Below are 17,562 nucleotides of genomic sequence, written 5' to 3'. Positions count from 1 at the left end.
GGACCATAAAGGTCACAGAACCATGGAATGGTTGGGTTGGAAGGGACTTAAAGATCATAGAACCATGGAATGGCTGGGTTGGAAGGGACCATAAAGGTCGCAAAACCATGGAATGGTTGGGTTGGAATGGAGCATAAAGCTCATAGAACCAAGGAATGGTTGGGTTGGAATGGAGCATAAAGGTCATAGAACCATGGAATGGTTGGGTTGGAAGGGAACATAAGGGTCATAGAACCATGGAATGTTTGGGTTGGAAGGGATTTAAAGATCATAGAACCATGGAATGGTTGGGTTGGAAGGGACTATAAAGGTTGCAGAACCATGGAATGGTTGGGTTGGAAGGGAACACAAGGGTCATAGAACCATGGAATGTTTGGGTTGGAAGGGATTTAAAGATCATAGAACCATGGAATGGTTGGGTTGGAAGGGACTATAAAGGTTGCAGAACCATGGAATGGTTGGGTTGGAAGGGACTTAAAGGCCACAGAACCATGGAACGGTTGGGTTGGAAGGGACCATAAAGGTCACAGAACCAGGGAATGGCTGGTTTGGAAGGGACCATAAATGTCACAGAACCATGGAATGGTTGGGTTGGAAGGGACTTAAAGGTCATAGAACCATGGAATGGCTGGGTTGGAAGGGACTTAAAGGTCATAGAACCATGGAATGGTTGGGTTGGAAGGGACCATAAAGGTCACAGAACCACGGAATGGCTGGTTTGGAAGGGATCAAAAAGGTCATAGAACCATGGAATGGTTGGGTTGGAAGGGACCATAAAGGTCATAGAACCATGGAATGGTTGGGTTGGAAGGGACCATAAAGGTTGCAGAACCATGGAATGGCTGGGTTGGAATGGAGCATAAAGGTCATAGAACCATGGAATGGTTGGGTTGGAAGGGAACATAAGGGTCATAGAACCATGGAATGGTTGGGTTGGAATGGAGCATAAAGGTCATAGAACCATGGAATGGTTGGGTTGGAAGGGACTTAAAGGTCACAGAACCATGGTAGGGTTGGGTTGGAAGGGACTTAAAGGCCACAGAACCATGGAATGGTTGGGTTGGAAGGGACCATAAAGGTCACAGAACCACGGAATGGCTGGTTTGGAAGGGACCATAAATGTCATAGAACCATGGAATGGTTGGGTTGGAAGGGAACTTAAGGGTCATAGAACCATGGAATGGTTGGGGTGGAAGGGACCATAAATGTCACAGAACCATGGAATGTTTGGGTTGGAAGGGACCATAAAGGTTGCAGAACCATGGAATGGCTGGGTTGGAAGGGAGCATAAAGGTCATAGAACCATGGAATGGTTGGTTTGGAAGGGACCATAAAGGTCATAGAACCATGGAATGGTTGGGGTTGCAAGGGACCATAAAAGTCATAGAACCATGGAATGATTGGGTTGGAAGGGACTTAAAGGCCACAGAACCATGGAATGGTTGGGTTGGAAGGGACCATAAAGGTCACAGAACCACAGAATGGCTGGTTTGGAAGGGACCATAAATGTCATAGAACCATGGAATGGTTGGGTTGGAATGGAGCATGAAGGTCATAGAACCATGGAATGGTTGGGTTGGGAGGGAGCATAAAGGTCATAGAACCATGGAATGGTTGGGTTGGAAGGGAGCATAAAGGTCATAGAAGCATGGAATGGTTGGGTTGGAAGGGGCCATAAAGGTCATAGAACCATGGAATGGCTGGGTTGGAATGGAGCATAAAGGTCATAGAACCATGGAATGGTTGGGTTGGAAGGGAACATAAGGGTCATAGAACCATGGAATGGTTGGGTTGGAAGGGAGCATAAAGGTTGCAGAACCATGGAATGGCTGGGTTGGAAGGGACTTAAAGGTCACAGAACCATGGTAGGGTTGGGTTGGAAGGGACCATAAAGGTCACAGAACCACGGAATGGCTGGTTTGGAAGGGACCATAAATGTCATAGAACCATGGAATGGTTGGGTTGGAAGGGAGCATAAAGGTCATAGAACCATGGAATGGTTTGGTTGGAAGGGAGCATAAAGGTCACAGAACCATGGAATGGTTGGGTTGGAAGGGACCATAAATGTCATAGAACCATGGAATGGTTGGGTTGGAAGGGAACATAAGGGTCATAGAACCATGGAATGGTTGGGTTGGAAGGGACTTAAAGGCCACAGAACCATGGAATGGTTGGGTTGGAAGGGACCATAAAGGTCACAGAACCACGGAATGGCTGGTTTGGAAGGGACCATAAATGTCATAGAACCATGGAATGGTTGGGTTGGAATGGAGCATAAAGGTCATAGAACCATGGAATGTTTGGGTTGGAAGGGATTTAAAGATCATAGAACCATGGAATGGTTGGGTTGGAAGGGACCATAAAGGTTGCAGAACCATGGAATGGTTTGGTTGGAAGGGACTTAAAGATCATAGAACCATGGAATGGTTGGGTTGGAAGGGACTTTAAGGTCATAGAACCATGGAATGGCTGGGTTGGAAGGGACTTAAAGGTCATAGAACCATGGAATGGTTGGGTTGGAAGGGACCATAAAGGTCACAGAACCATGGAATGGTTGGGTTGGAAGGGACCATAAAGGTCACAGAACCATGGAATGGTTGGGTTGGAAGGGAGCATAAAGGTCATAGAACCATGGAATGGTTGGGTTGGAAGGGAGCATAAAGGTCATAGAACCATGGAATGGTTGGGTTGGAAGGGAGCATAAAGGTTGCAGAACCATGGAATGGCTGGGTTGGAAGGGAGCATAAAGGTCATAGAACCATGGAATGGTTGGGTTGGAAGGGGCCATAAAGGTCATAGAACCATGGAATGGTTGGGTTGCAAGGGACCATAAAGGTCGCAGAACCATGGAATGGCTGGGTTGGAAGGGAGCATGAAGGTCATAGAACCATGGAATGGTTGGGTTGGAAGGGAGAATAAAGGTCATAGAACCATGGAATGGTTGGGTTGGAAGGGAGCATGAAGGTCATAGAACCATGGAATGGTTGGGTTGGAAGGGACTTAAAGGTCATAGAACCATGGAATGGTTGGGTTGCAAGGGACCATAATGGTCGCAGAACCATGGAATGGTTGGGTTGGAAGGTAAATTAAGGGTCATAGAACCATGGAATGGTTGGGTTGGAAGGGACTTAAAGGTCACAGAACCATGGAACGGTTGGTTTGGAAGGGAGCTTGATTCAGATCACTCATCGACTGAACTATGAACTTTCTGGTACACCATATAACCAAGATAACTAGGAGGACTTTTCTTCCTTATCCACTGTTTACTGGTGTCCATATCAAGTGTGTTCAAGGAGAAGGTGCTGTGAAATGGCTGGATACACTCTCTAGAGGAGACACAGACAGCTCAGACTTCAGCAGCTAGTGCTGCTATGGCCATGGCTTCACTTGAAGACCCATGGGAAATCATCAGCCCACCCTCTTTGCTCAGGTTTTGTGTAACACATGAAATGCAATGTTCTCAGAAGAAATCTTTTGCTGTCAAGCATGATATAGTGTCTACAGGAGTTCCTCCAGCTATTCATCCTTCACTCAGCCCTATCAACAACAAGAAAATGATTCATGTGGCATATCTCTGGTGCTTGTTGGTTTTATTTTATGGTATGGGGTTTTAGAAGTTTTTCAAGGCATTAAAAAGCATGACCATTGCCTTCATCATAAAAGATGAACAAAGAAGCAAAGAGAGGCATGTGCATGTACTTTTTGACACTTTTGCAGAGCAAAAGCATTCTGCTGAACCAAAGGAAATGAGGTAAGACTATGAACTGAGATTGAACCAGCAGTTCATGGGACTTGAGACAAAAATCAGTGATAGGAAAGAGGGTAAAAACTGAAACATTCTCCTTGCAGAACTTTGGTCTGCATCACAAGTAGTTATTGCAAGTAAAAACAATATGATGGCCAAACTCATGTCCTAGGATCACTGGTCTAAAAGACCCTTGCCTAATTTTGGTCAAGAAAAACACATGTCTGCATTGTATGTGCTGAAATGCCACAGTAGGTTCACCTCGCTGGTCAAGAAGCTCCCACATATGTGCAATTGCTGCATGCCACTGCTCACATTCTTTAACCTTCCCATCTGAAGGACAACACAAAAGCATAACCCCCAGCACCGCACTCAGGGCTGATAGGCATTTTTCTCTTCCACTCCTCATGTCACAGAGCCTATTTGTAGGGAGCACAGCCGGGCTGTTTAGATGGTTGTTGCTGTTTTTTTTTTTTTTTTAATTTTCCTTATGACAGAGAAAAAAGTAACAATTTTCTTCTGTGCACAGAAGTTCTGCTGTACTTTGCTGGATGACACACCAAAGAACCACAACTGCACAACCCAGAGGAGACAAACGGCTGATGTAAACGGAAAACAGTGCAGCAAAAGGAAGTCTTTCTGTAAGGCAATTACTTTGTTCTTTCAGGGGCATTTTTTTTTTTTTTGGGTGTCTTCTTTCCATAGAAAGTTTCCACTACTGTTATTTAAATGAAACTCGCAGGTATTTTTGGCCTCAAACCTATCTGTTTGCATAGCAGGAGCTCTGATAGAAAATAGAGAAACAACACAGAACTGTGCACAGTTCCAGGTTCCCAGGTCAGAAACCTAGAGAAAACAGGAGGAATTCCCAAAAAGCATCAGCGAGTCACTTTCTTAAACCTGGAAAGGAGCTCAATGCCTCATATAGCAAAGCCACTGGAGATGTTTTAGGGGAAGACACAGCTGCAAGAATGTGAGAAGTGCAAAGGTCCCTGCACAGGCACACAGGCCTTCATGGGACGGGACAAAGTCAAGCAAGGGTAGAAATGAATAAATAGTGGGAAAACTCTGCACCAAGAGTCATTCCATCACCTGGAATCACTCAAGGCTGGACTAACCTCCCTGCACTGCTAGGTTGGAAATGCTGCTGATCTCCACCACCATCTCCACTGTGGGCTCCAGTAGACTCAGGCATAGAGAAAACTACCACCCAAAGGGAGCACAGCATGGGGCAGAGCTTCAGATCTGGTAATCACTCCAAGTGATTTGGGGCTGTTGCTTGTCCCTTTGAGTGCGGGTGGCTGCATATGAAAGCAGCTTTTGCTTCCTGGCGCTGCATGGCAATGCACTGGCAGCGTGCAAAGCACAGCCTTGCTGTACAAGCCTTGCAATCCACTTTGCAGCCACCTAAAGGGGTTAAATAACACAGAGAGCACGGGTTTCTGGTGGAAAAATGACTCACAGGAAGGATGGCAACAATGCACTGCTATGAAATATTAAACATAATAGGTCTCACAGCCCCGGAATGAGAGAATAAGAAACAAGGTAAGTGGACCTGTGTCTTTCTCCCAGTTCTCAAAGTCACTAATGGCCCTCTGGGTTTCTGAACAGATGTACTGCAGGTACCACATTTTATTCACTGCAAATTATTGCCTGGCATTTAATTAAAATTTTATTGTAGCGATTCCCATCAGCTCTCTCCACAGCACCAAATGGACTGAAGAGAAAAGTGGTTCTTTGGAGTTGATGAGCCCAGTTCATCAATAAAATGCCATAGATTCAAAAGAGGGGGCGCAAAAAAAGTGTGTGGTGAGAGGTTTGGTTAATGTAAGGCTTTTCCCTGCATGGGAGCCCTGTGGGGCCTTTCCTGGCACCAATGTCTCATCAGAACCAGCTGAAGACCAGCCATGGGTCATGCTGTTTGGTTTGGCTCATTGGGGTAATGCAGGATCCCTTTAGGAAAGAAGGATGAAGAGTTCCTATAGATGGAACGGATGAAGAAAATCTATCCCATGAGAGTATGGACACAGTGATGCTCAATCTATGAGCCAAGCAACACAGCCAAGGAAGGAAACATCCACGAAGCTGATGCTCCATAGCATCAGACTATCTGGTTTGGGACACTATCCCAGAAATCTCACTGTCCCACCACCAGTTGAGGTCATTCTTGATCCTTCAAAGGAGGGGTAAAGAGGCCAAAACCAAGACCAAACATTCTTAGCTGCCCAAGCAATTAGAAAAAAAACTGCACTCCTGGCACCTGCAAACATCTGCTGGAAGCTCTGAAGCAGCAAAAGCAGTTTCCATGCCAAACAGTGAGGGATCGGGGACTGCTAAGAAAAACAGAGGCAACTGCTCTCTGTCCACAGCCACCATGAAATGGAGGAGAAAAGAGACTTACAGCATCCAGCACCAAGGCCAGGATGGATTAACAGCATCACCTGCCCTACAGCTCACAGCACTGGGAGAAACTCAGCTCTTTGGGCTTAAAACAAAGAAGCTCTGATGGCAGCACCTCTCTGGAGTCTGAGGGGTTAACGTGCAGCACAGCTCTGCTCCAACCAAAGCTGCAAACCCCCCTCCAGAAGTATCTGGTGATGCTTTTCCTCCCCACACGACTACTCTGGGAAGGCAGGGGAGACAGAACGAGAATGATGGATGCAAAAATTAAAAGCTCAATTAATAATTAATTGATGAGGTCATCAAATTGGACGGATCTGTCCATTTTGCTTTCTCTGCTCTCCTGTTAAGCGGACCAATGGTGGGTGAAGTGCTCCTGGAAGGACCATCATTCCTGCACACCGCTGCAGGACGCTGCCCTGGGTGCCATATAATCAGTAGTAATAAATCTCTGCTGACTGCCATAAAGACTTCAGGAGCGTTAAGCAAACAGAATGCCTCCAGAGATCCCAAAATAAAGTGAGAGGAGGGTTTGAGTAACTTATTAAGGTAATCATTAAAATGCATGCTTGTAAAACATCAAATATGCATAGCACAGACAAAACCTCCTTTCCTCTTTCCGGTATCAGCCCCTCCACAAACAAGAGTGAAAAAGAACACTCTTAAACACCACCAATAAAACACAGCACAGGAGAGCTAGCAAGCCCTGTTGCCTGCCCACCGCAACCCTTTCTCTTCCCCCTATATATGCACATTTCCTCTGAGTTTTGCTTTCAACGATAAGCTCCCTGCAGCTGTGAAAATGGGGCCAGTTTTTCTGATGTGTGCAATTTCTGGCATGATTTTGTTTGTGAATACGTTGTAAATGAGAATGACCAGGAGTGCTCAGACTAGAAGAGGTTTGTCCCGTGGTTGATGTATATATTGCAAGGCTTGCAGCATCCTCCAGAGGTGGGCTGCTGAAGCAGGTGACCTCATGGTGTGTTCCATGCAGCAGTGGCATAATCCAGCCTTTAAACCGGGTCAGAAGGATAACAGCCCACTGGTATGTGAAAACAGAGGAGAAGTATGATCTGATCCCCAAATCCTGACCCTGGGAACAGGCTGGAGGTGGCTCAATGCCACCAACACTGGGTCCATTCCAGCCCCTGAGTAAAGGGAGCCCTTATGAAACCCGTATCACAGCCACTTGCTTAATGCATTTCTCCCTAGAAGTACTTAGAGTTTCCTTGAAGAACCCCCAAGCATAACAGTTTCCACAGTGATTACAGAAAAAGCAGCAGTGCCAGAAATAACACCGCTAAATGGAAAACATCCCCTGCACTCCACTCGCACACGCACACACCCATGGAGCACGGCGAGACGATTCCTCGTGGCGGCCGATGCCGCCCTGGGCAAATGCAAACAGAAGGGAATGGACTCAAAATATCACTTTCTGATGGCACACCGAGTGCCCTCACACATGCAACAACGTGCCCCTGAGTTGCAATATCACCAGTGACCATACTCTACATGGAATCCATCACCATATTCATCGCTTCCCAGCTATGACATTGAAAATACTCTGCCTAAATGGCCGTTTTGGATGCCATGCAAAGCAGTGAATATCAGAGCTTATCTAAACTCTCTGTTGTCGGCACTCACACTCCTTCATGCTCTGCCCTCTATCCTTTCAGAGAGAAGGGAAGGGAAGAGGGAAGAGGGAAGGTGAACAGCATTCAGCTTTGATTCTCTGCGATGTGTTCTGTGCTTGAGACACATCCACAGTCAGAAGCTCCCAGGACAAACTCAACCCAGCAAGCCTCATCTCAGATAGGCAGGAATGGGACTTGAGGATTTCTGTTACTTCATGTACTTGATTGCCTTCATTTCTGCCTTTACACCTGTTTACTTAGTAAAATTTAAATGCTGCTTTAACATTTTGGCATACCATTTCCTATCTGCTGAATAATTATGATTAATGCAAATACGAACACAAAGTATTTCCTAACGTTGCACAAATCCCCACCGGTGGATGACAGATCAAAACACGAAGGTAGCAGACCATGTCTGTGGCAATGAATTACAGGCAGAATCAAAAGGCAGCTATATTCCACGGAGACCATAAGGCAACCAACACCTCATCTGGGACTTTCCCTTCGCTTCTTTAAAGACCAAAAACCTGCATAATGCATAATAAAACCAACACTGCAGGCTTTTTCTTCAGCAGAAAAACAGCACAGCGCTGCCTTAGGGTTACGAAGAAAAGCTTGGTTTGGCAATTATGGTTTCAGCCTTCCACACTTTGCTCTTTCTGAACGCAAATGATGCCATGTAATGCAAGGTTGGAAAAGGCAGCAAGGCACTGATTTTAATGAATGCTCCCCAAAATGCACTGGCACAGGTTGCCCAAGGAAGCTGTGGACGTTCCATCCCTGCAGGCATTCAAGGCCAGGCTGGATGTGGCTCTGGGCAGCCTGGTTGGTGAACTGCACATAGCATAGAAACTAAATGATCACTGTGGTCCTTTTCAACCCAGGCCATTCTATGATTCTGTGAAAAAATAATTCCCTGTGTGATGGCACCAACCAGCACAGTGCACTCACGGGCAGCCAGTCGCTACCACTGTGCTCCCAAGCTGGAGCTCCCTTACGTGTACAGCACAAAGAAGACCCAAGGCCACTGGATCCCATTTTGGCAGATTCTGGGATAGCTGCTGAGCCATCAGTGCTGAAAAGCAATGGTTTCTTCAGTGCCCTTGAACCATAATGGTGAATCTCCACCATAATGTGTTCTCAGAGTTATTTGTAGCCACTCACAGCAGCATGAAACACTCAGAATATTATTAGAAATAGTGTCCATTTACTTCTACTTAGCATTTTTCACACTGGTGGAAAAAACTCTGTGGCACTTTACAAACTGCTGCGGATGGAGTGTGGCAACGATCCTGGGAGGGAGGGAGGGAGAATATTTTTAACCCCATTTTACAGAAGTGGGAACCGAGGCACAAACTTTTCCACAAAGAGATATTGGCCAGAAACACTTGTGGATTCTTGCAGGACCCCTTCCAGCAGAGATCCTCTCTTCCAGAAGAACCGTGAGCTTCTTCCAAGTTACAGTGGTCGCACTTTTGTGCCCCAGCCAATTTTCTCATGTAAACACAGTGGTGAAATGGTGGGCAGAGTAGTTTCTCTATGGGTTTTGTTAATGCAAGCCTGAGAAAATCATGAAGGAAATACCTAAGCACGGCACGCAGGTTTGGGGGAGGTAATTAAGCACACAGGTTGACTTCCCTTTCAACCCAGAAAACTTAATGTTGTGTATCTATCTATAAAGCTATTTTTGTACTTGGTTCAGGCCTGACCTTCCACTACTGTTTTGTCCAGAAGTCAAACACTCACATCTTCAAAGTGAAGCCAGTTTTGTTTCAAACACAACCAACACTCTATTTACTTCTTTAAAACAAGCAAAAGCCCAAGATTTTTGGTCAGCTTGAATGCACACGAAGAGGCTTTATCCTGTCCTTCCTATCCTGATGTCCCCTACAGAAGTCTCCCAGTTTGGACCAATACTTGAGTCAGGAGACTTCACTAACTCACCTGAAGAAATCCCTTCAATATTTCCACTTTTGCCAAAAGGAATCACTGCCAGCAGCCCTTCCAAGGAGAACCACTCTAGAAACACCACACAGTGCTCAACCTCCTGGAGGCTGCATCTCTTCAAGGACCAGGCATCGCCTCCATCCTTCAGTGCTCATCCTCCTGAAGGCTGCATCCTTCCTCAAGCCAAGCCATCTGATTACCCTTAACTTGCTCCTTTCCAAGTGTCAGCTTTTTCATGAAACTTTTAGATGTTGTACTAAGGGACATGGTCTAGTGGAGAAATATTGGTAGGCAGACTAGATGATCTTAGAGGTTTTTTCCAACCTTGGAAATTCTATGATTCTAACACTTGGTGTAGCCATAAACCCTCCAAGGGGGTTTACAATACGGTGGCAATAGGATGGCACCTGCAAATTACTGTCCCATCCCCAGCTCACAGCTCAGCCCACAGAGCATCCTGCAGCTGCTCATGTGTTACAGGTGGTGGGGGCTATTCCACCGCTTACTGAAATGTGTGAATTTCATCAAGCTCACTTGTTTGGGTTTTTGGTGTTTGTGTTTTTTTGTTTTTTGGTTTTTTTTTTTTTTTTTTTGCTTATTTCTATTCACCTCATTTTGGCTACATTTTCAGTTTTTCCAGATTTTTTAATTGGCATTAGTTAATGCCCTCAGAGGGGAACAAACCCAGGAAAACTGAATATGGTGCAGGAGGAAACACAGGAAACCCGTGGGCAGCTATTTAAAGACCCAGCGATGCCTCATGGAAAACTCTGAAACACATCCAGGCAGTGACAAACCCTGCAGCTCCAGGTCAGAGCCTCCTTGGGGTCCCCACTGCCCCCAGACAGAACACTGTGAGGCTGACCCTCTTCTCTACACAGCCGTAAGACAAGGGGTCCTCCTAAATCCCATGAAGCCTCTAGGACCATTCAAACACAATTAGTGAGCCCTGTACCCTATCACAGATAGCAGCCACTGGTTCACCTTCACCACATCATTTGGCCAGAGACTGCACATCATAGCTGCCAGCAGCAACACAGACCTATAAAGCATCCAATTCACTTCTTACCTTCATACTGCACTTTTGGGAAGCACGTGGACTATCAAACCTTTGGCTTATCAGCCTTTTACCCCAAGGGCATGCCCTACCCCCAGCTGGGAATGTAATGAGTTCACAACTCAACACGACCTGGGTCCCTCCACCAAAGCAAGCAGCACCCGCATTTGCTGTGGCACTGCCCACAGAAAAGATTACCAAGAGAATAATCACACGCCCCACGGTGAAGAAGGCTGCTCCACATCTCCAGGAGACCTCAACCCACCAGTAACTCCTATGAAGAGTGACAGCAGGTGGTTATACAATTAAAGGTTGTGTCTACTTTGGGACTTTTGAGTTCTACAAAGCAGTAAACTTCAGGAGAGCCCATCTGAGCAAGGCAGTAGTTGGATTTCCATCTGGAGCACAGCAATAAAGACTTCAGGGAACTACAACACTTTAACCGGGTTTGCTGGGAAAAGGGCCAGGCTTAATTTTTTGGGATTCTCTTGAGATTTCCCCTCTAAACTGAACCACCAAATGAGGGATCAGCAAACCCCTCCAGGTCTCAACGGATCCAAGAGCAATGCTGCCGCAGGAACCCAAATCCCAGCTCTGAATGCAGCTGGATCCAGCCAAGTTCTGACACGCTTCACCTTCCTGCCTAAAATCTGCAGGTCTCATAGTAAAGCAGAGCAAAATAACAGAAACCCCAAAGCCTCCCAGTGCTGCAAAGCCTAAATAATGGTTTAATGAACAGATGACCCTCCAAAGTCCAAGGGAGGAACAAGGGAAGGGTGGGATAAATGGTGTGGGAAAGACAACTTGGGATCTGGAGACCTCCTGAAACTGAAAATCTCATTAGCACAAAAAAAGAATTTCTATCATCAAGGTACAATAAGGCTTCCCACCATGCTGGAAGTGCTGGAAGGGCTGTGCAAAGAAAGGAAGGCAAGGTAGGGGATAACAAAGGTTTATTGCATGTTAACTTTCACCAAATGCTTTTTGAGTGACTGAATAATCCCCTTTAACACAGGCCCTCCCCACGCAGTGCTTCCTTTGATGCTCATTAAAAGGTTCACCTTATGCAGGATATGGAAAGGATTAAAAAAAATAATAATATTAAATCCCCATTCTGATTACTGCACCAATTATAGAAACCGAGATCCCAGCTCAGCATGAAAAGCCAGCCTGGGGGAGACCCCATCCTGCATGCCAGCAGTGCCTGCTGCAGCACAGGGAGCACCATGGAGGAACAGCCGATGGGTTGACGAGGGGGAGGTGGAAGGATGCAGCCGTGCAATGGGCAGGATGGAAAACAGCAGAAATGCTTGCCCTGCACCCTGGCTGGCTGCAGGTCCCTGCAGAGCTGTAAGGATCTCCTACCAAGCAGCCTTCTTAAACTCAGACACAATGCTGTAAAACGTACATTTTAAATAAATAACTTTCCAGAGCTTTTCTTTTTCTTTTTCCCTCCTAAGTTTGAACCCCGTGCCAAGAAACTAAATGCTCCAAAGCGCTGCTGCAGAAATGGCAACTGCTGAAACACTTCTTGCATTCACCACATGCAGCCAGACGTGGCCAGGAGGCAGTGGCAGCCTCAGCAAGCAGGAGACCTGGGGAAAAGAGACAGAAGGAGCCTCCCAACGCGGCTAGGAGTTCCCAGAACCCCTCGGTAATCCCCTAGAGATCCCCTAGAGCCCAGGGACAGCAGTGCTTCCCCAGCCCATCGCATTTCCCTGCTAGAGCAACCCAGGGCAGCTGGTCCCTGCGGCTCGGGAAGTGCTGCTCCCAACAGTGCTTTCGTTGTCAGCTTCTGAATAAATATTGTTTTCGAAACTGTTTCTCAGGGGACTCACCCCAAGGAGTCCCCACATCCGCTCACAGCCACTGCAGGGCGAGCGCTGCCCCGCTCTGACGGCTGCTGGGAAGAGCTGGCTGCAAGCCTGAGGTCCTCATGGAGAAATGGGGGTTAAAATGCTCAGAGCGAATGCGGTCCTTTCCCGATGCTCCAAGAGCATCCCCACGAGAGGAGAGGGCCCTCCGAGACATTTGTTAGAGGATACAGCACAGGTGCTGGAGGTGTCCCATGGGACACAGAGCTCAGAGCTATGCAAACAACACGTCTATTAATGAACCAGTAACTTCTGAAAGGCTTTTTTCTTTGATGCAGTTTACCCAAGTCCTCCACAAGTGCTGTCTGTCCTCTCCTTAGTGACTCCTCCATGGGCTGAGCACCAAGCTACAAGCCCTGGGAGAGGGCTGCTCTGCAAGCAGGGAGCACATGTAACCCTGCAACAGGATCCCTCCATCCTTCAGTGAAGGTTGCATCTTTGGGATAGGGGGAAGCAGCTTCCGAGGAGCTCTACAGCAACAGCTGTGTGCAAAGACCAAAAAGCAATGGGTGCAGCAATGCTCACAGCCATGGGAGCCAAGCGAGAACCAAACATCCCTCAAACCCCACCTGCTCTTGCTGTGAATGCACACTGACAGCACCCTACACATTTTTCCTCCAAAACTCCAAAGTTTCCCAAACACTGAGACTGCAAGAAAACCACACCAGTCCCAACAGACAGGGGATGGCTGGAGCCCAGCGGAACCAGAGAGTGTAAGAAAGGGCAGTGGGGACACCAAGACACCGAAGTTAAAGCTGACTCTGCACGCTGACACTAACAGTCTGTCAACACCAGGGAAACCAAAAGGCTGCAAGCTGCAGGTGATCCCCAGCAGCGGAGCAAGGGTTGGGTTGTGTTGCTCACACCATCAATCACCATGGCAGCTGCCCCGGCCACTTCCACTCACCACAGCAGAGCTGGGTAGAAGTACCAGGCGCCTTCGCGACACTCAGCCAATTAGCACCAGAATGATGTAAAAAACAAATTAATAATAATAACACGCAGTGCCTTTTTCCGGAATAACAATCCACACATTTGCATAGAGCAGCTCAGCGCGTGGCTGCGTTTCTGATCACACCTCCGGGTGCATCAAAAGCGTTGTTAATTTCCATCGAGGAGGCTAAGGAGCTTAAATCATTAATGCTCATTTAGTTAGACTTAATGCATTTTAACGCTGCCTCAATTTAGGCTGAGACGTGGGCATCTATCAGCCAGGACAAAGGAATAAGAAGAAAAAACTAAAAGCGATAAACTATCCCCGGGTGCCCTCAGTCTGTGCACCCACAAAGGGTCACTGCATCCCCTCTCGCATGCTGGGCTGGGAGCACTGAGCCCACGCAGGGTTTACCCACGCAGGATTCTGCTCGCTGCCGTCACGTGGCGCTCCCCGATCACTTTCCTGTGCAAGCGTTAAGGAGGAAATCCGTCCTGGACAGATGGACGGACACAGGCGGACATGCGGACACACGGCTCACCCTGCTTAACACAGCCAGCGCGAGCCCGCGGCAAGTCCGGACCTTAATTAGAGCTAGACACCAATTAAGACCCCCGAAGCCAGCAGCACCCCGGTGCTCCCCATCGCGCCGCTCTGCCCCCAGCTCCCCTCTGCCCCAGGGAAAAAAGAAATCGAAGTGAAATGAAATAGAGAAAAAGAGCACGGGAGGGAGGGAGCGGTGCCCGTTACCTGCGCTCGCCCCCCGCCCTGCAGCCGCGGCTCTGCCATTGCCTCTGCAGACCCTGGGACTCCGGGGGGATCTTCTGCCGGGCTGCAATAGAAAAGGTTCGTTTCAAGCTCCTTATTTGGGCAGTGATGTCAGGGGAAGTTGTGCAGGCGGCACCACCCCCTTTTTCCATTCACTACACATTGTTTCCTGTTGTCAAGAGCTCTCCGCGGGCCGGGGACGGGCGAGGGAATCCTGCAGCCCCCGACGGAACGGAACGCAGCGACGGGAAGGGGATGGAGCTGACCTGGAGTAGGGACGGGGGATACGGGGAGCCGAGGGCAGCGCCTCCTTCCTCCCCACCCCTCCTCCTCCCCCTCCCCGTCCCCTCCCCATCTGCCCTCCCGGCGCCGCGCACCGCGCAGATCCGCTCTCCGGGACACCCGGAGCGACCGCAACCCGAATTCAGGGTTGCAGCGTGTGGACACGTAGAGCTCAGCCCCCCACCATGAAAGGGGGGAGAGGGGGGAGGGAGGCTGTCACCCGACGGGACCCTGCGCAGCCCCGGGGCAGAGGGAGGGGTGGGAGGGGGGGGGTGACACCGACTGCCCACGCGAGATTTCACCCACGCGAGACTTCCACACGCGAGATTTCCCCACTCGGGTCTCCCCGTGGGCACGCGGGGCTCCCAGCGGCACCCGTCAGCATCCCGCCGCCCAAACGCACCTCCCCTCTTTCCCCTTGGCTTTTCTCGCATTATTTCATCCTCAGATGTCACTTTCTGTCGGCTCGGCTCTTAAGCGTGCAGTCCGATAGGAACGCCGGCTCGGCGAGAGGACTTTAAGGTTGTTTGGTAGTTTTTAATTAAGCACTGCCCGTAACAAACATTGTGCTGGAAAGGGGAAACAACGCTCTCCTCACTCCCACCGTGCGCTGCCTGGGGGGAGAAAGGGACGTGATGGGGCTCTCCTGATGCAGGCTGCAAGAAGACATCACTACTTCCAAAGTATGTATGTATATGTATATCTATATGCCAAGCCTGTGTTCCTATCTGACTCCAGACTTTAAAAAGTCAGTGCTCAGCCAAAAAAAAAAAAAAAAAAAAAAAAGGCATCTAAGGATGAAGTAAGGATGCTGTGTGGTCTCTACAGCAGCCAGACCTGGCACGGACTGCTTTTCGGGGTGAACATCAGCTCTGTTGTCGTTTTGCTTAGCAAACAGCATGTTGCTTTCCAGAACAGTGAATGACTGGAAACCTGCTGCTGCAGCACTGAGCAGCCCCCTCTCAGTCCCTGCCCGCTGCCTTCCCCTGTGATTTGGTGCTAACAGCAAGAAAATGCCATCTAACACAGCTGCTTTCTATGGGCTTGTTACTAGCCCAGCTTCACACCCCATTTCTGCATCTCATTCTGGACAGAAGTGAGAATCACGGCCTTACGTGTTTAATTTTGCTCCCATGGTCTCAGTTTGAGTCACTTTGCCATAAGTAGGTGCAATTGCCTCATTGTACTGATGCAGACACTAGATATGGTAAATACTGATATATATAATAAATGAAATATTGCTCAACGGGAGCATGGCCAGAAGACACAGCCTCGGGATCCATAGAAATAGCAGCAAGGTGCACCACACAGCATTCAATACAGGAACGTTGAAGTATTTCCTCAAAAGAAAGCAGTGTGGGTATTTTTTCTTTTATTTATTATTACTTTTGACCAGCACTTTAGCATCTGCCCATCAGAGCAAACACCCAAACTCCCTCGTGCCACCTCCTGAAGTCACCTTTCATGCCCCAGCACCCACAAGGTCCAGGTATTTTTCTCCTAACCAGCACAAATGTGGCCATGCGATGCAATTAGCACAAAGGTGTTTGCCCGTGGCGGTGCCTTTTCTTGGGTGGAAAAGTGTGGTTTTGCTGAAATGGGAAGAGGAAGGGCAGGGTTCCCCCGAGGCTTCACCCTGTGGGGCCACCGGGGTGAGTTTTGTGGGAACCCTTTGTTCCAAACCAATGTTTGGTTGGGATAGAGGCCATGTTTGGGTCACGGATGGCCAACACAACCACAGCTCCCCTCACGCCCAAAGATTGGGCTTTTTCCCTTCCGCTGATCCCATCCCTCACCCACCTCAGGATGGGTAAAAATTACCCACTGCCTGAAAAGGTCTCTTGGAAGCTGTTTCCGTCCCCGTTTTTTGGAGCACTCCTTCCCATTGCCAACTGCCAAAGCTGGGTCACTACTCTCATCTTTTCCATCTTTACCATTGTTAGAGCTGCTGTCTGGGTTAATGGAACAGGAGAGGAGGCTCCCCCTAAATCCCTTTGCTGCAGCATGGGAATCTGAGCTGTTCATATTCATTCTTGAAGTCACTTCACCTTTCTGTTGCAAAGTTTTCCCGTCTGGGAAACTGTCCGGGGACTGTCAGAGGTTGTTTGCTTCTCTGCTTGTTTGTTTGTTTAAAGCCCTCACGTCCATCCCGGAGCAATCATGCTCCTGATTGAAGAGGGCACTGGGAATTCATTTCCCATGTCATTCTCCTGCTTAGGAAAATCACAGCAGCAGAAACCCGCAGATCCAACTTAACATTTTGAGACATATTTAACAACCTTTTACGATCTGAACTGTAAATCCCTAAAAGTGAAACAAGACCTTCAGAAGCCGCAAGCTCATGCCCCGCAGCCCGCACCAGTAAAAGCCCAGTGCTGGAAAAACTCCCCCTACATTAGGAAATCCCATTACTATGTGAATTGATGGCAGCTCACGGCTCTTCCAGCCCTCCCACCAGCAGCTGGGAGCTGAATGCCCACTGCAGGCAGTGACCTTGTTCCCCCCATGCTGTCCCCCTTCCCAGCACTGGGAAATCTGCATCACCCTTTCCACATCTGCAAAGTGGGAAAAATAGCTTTGCTTAACTCCAAAGGTCCCCATGCTCATTAAACATTTCAAAAGCATGCGGGAGAATCTACAATTATCCAAAAAAAATCACTGCAAAGTTTCATTATTATTCCAACACTTACATTAAAGACACATGTCCTGGTAAGTAGCAGGCATGAGGAATCATTATGCTAATTTTAGACAGAGCATCTGCTCAACGTTAAATCTGAAACTTTGTCTCGAAGATATAATTTAAATTATTTTTCTTCAGAATTGACATTTGTCAAACAATATGTTGCAAATAGGAATTGCAGCCAACTCTGAGCAATCCGAGCGAACACACGCGCTGCGCCGCGCCGAAAAGAGCTTGGGGA

General features: G+C 48.1%; 1 protein-coding gene across 9 annotated transcripts in view; it reads right to left on the bottom strand.

The window, feature by feature from the left end:
- The window catches only part of HIVEP3 (HIVEP zinc finger 3), a 218,990-nt gene that overhangs the window by 83,339 nt on the left and 118,089 nt on the right, over nt 1-17,562 (bottom strand). For 4 of the 9 annotated variants that reach the window (XM_042885537.1, XM_042885543.1, XM_042885541.1 and 1 more), the window contains exon 1: nt 14,342-14,625. The exons of 3 other annotated variants lie outside the window; for them this stretch is intronic. The gene's annotated coding sequence lies outside the window, so the exon portion shown is untranslated. Of the gene's footprint in view, nt 1-14,341; nt 14,627-17,562 lie in introns of those variants that run through there. 2 more of the 9 variants (XR_006181412.1, XR_006181413.1) reach the window with 1 other exon arrangement.

This window comes from Lagopus leucura, unplaced genomic scaffold, assembly GCF_019238085.1.
Source record: "Lagopus leucura isolate 7727_CA_CO unplaced genomic scaffold, USGS_WTPT01 Super-Scaffold_100051, whole genome shotgun sequence".
NCBI lineage: Eukaryota > Metazoa > Chordata > Aves > Galliformes > Phasianidae > Lagopus > Lagopus leucura.
The sequence above is the reverse complement of the archived record's forward strand: the minus strand, read 5'-3'. Positions and strand labels throughout refer to the sequence as shown.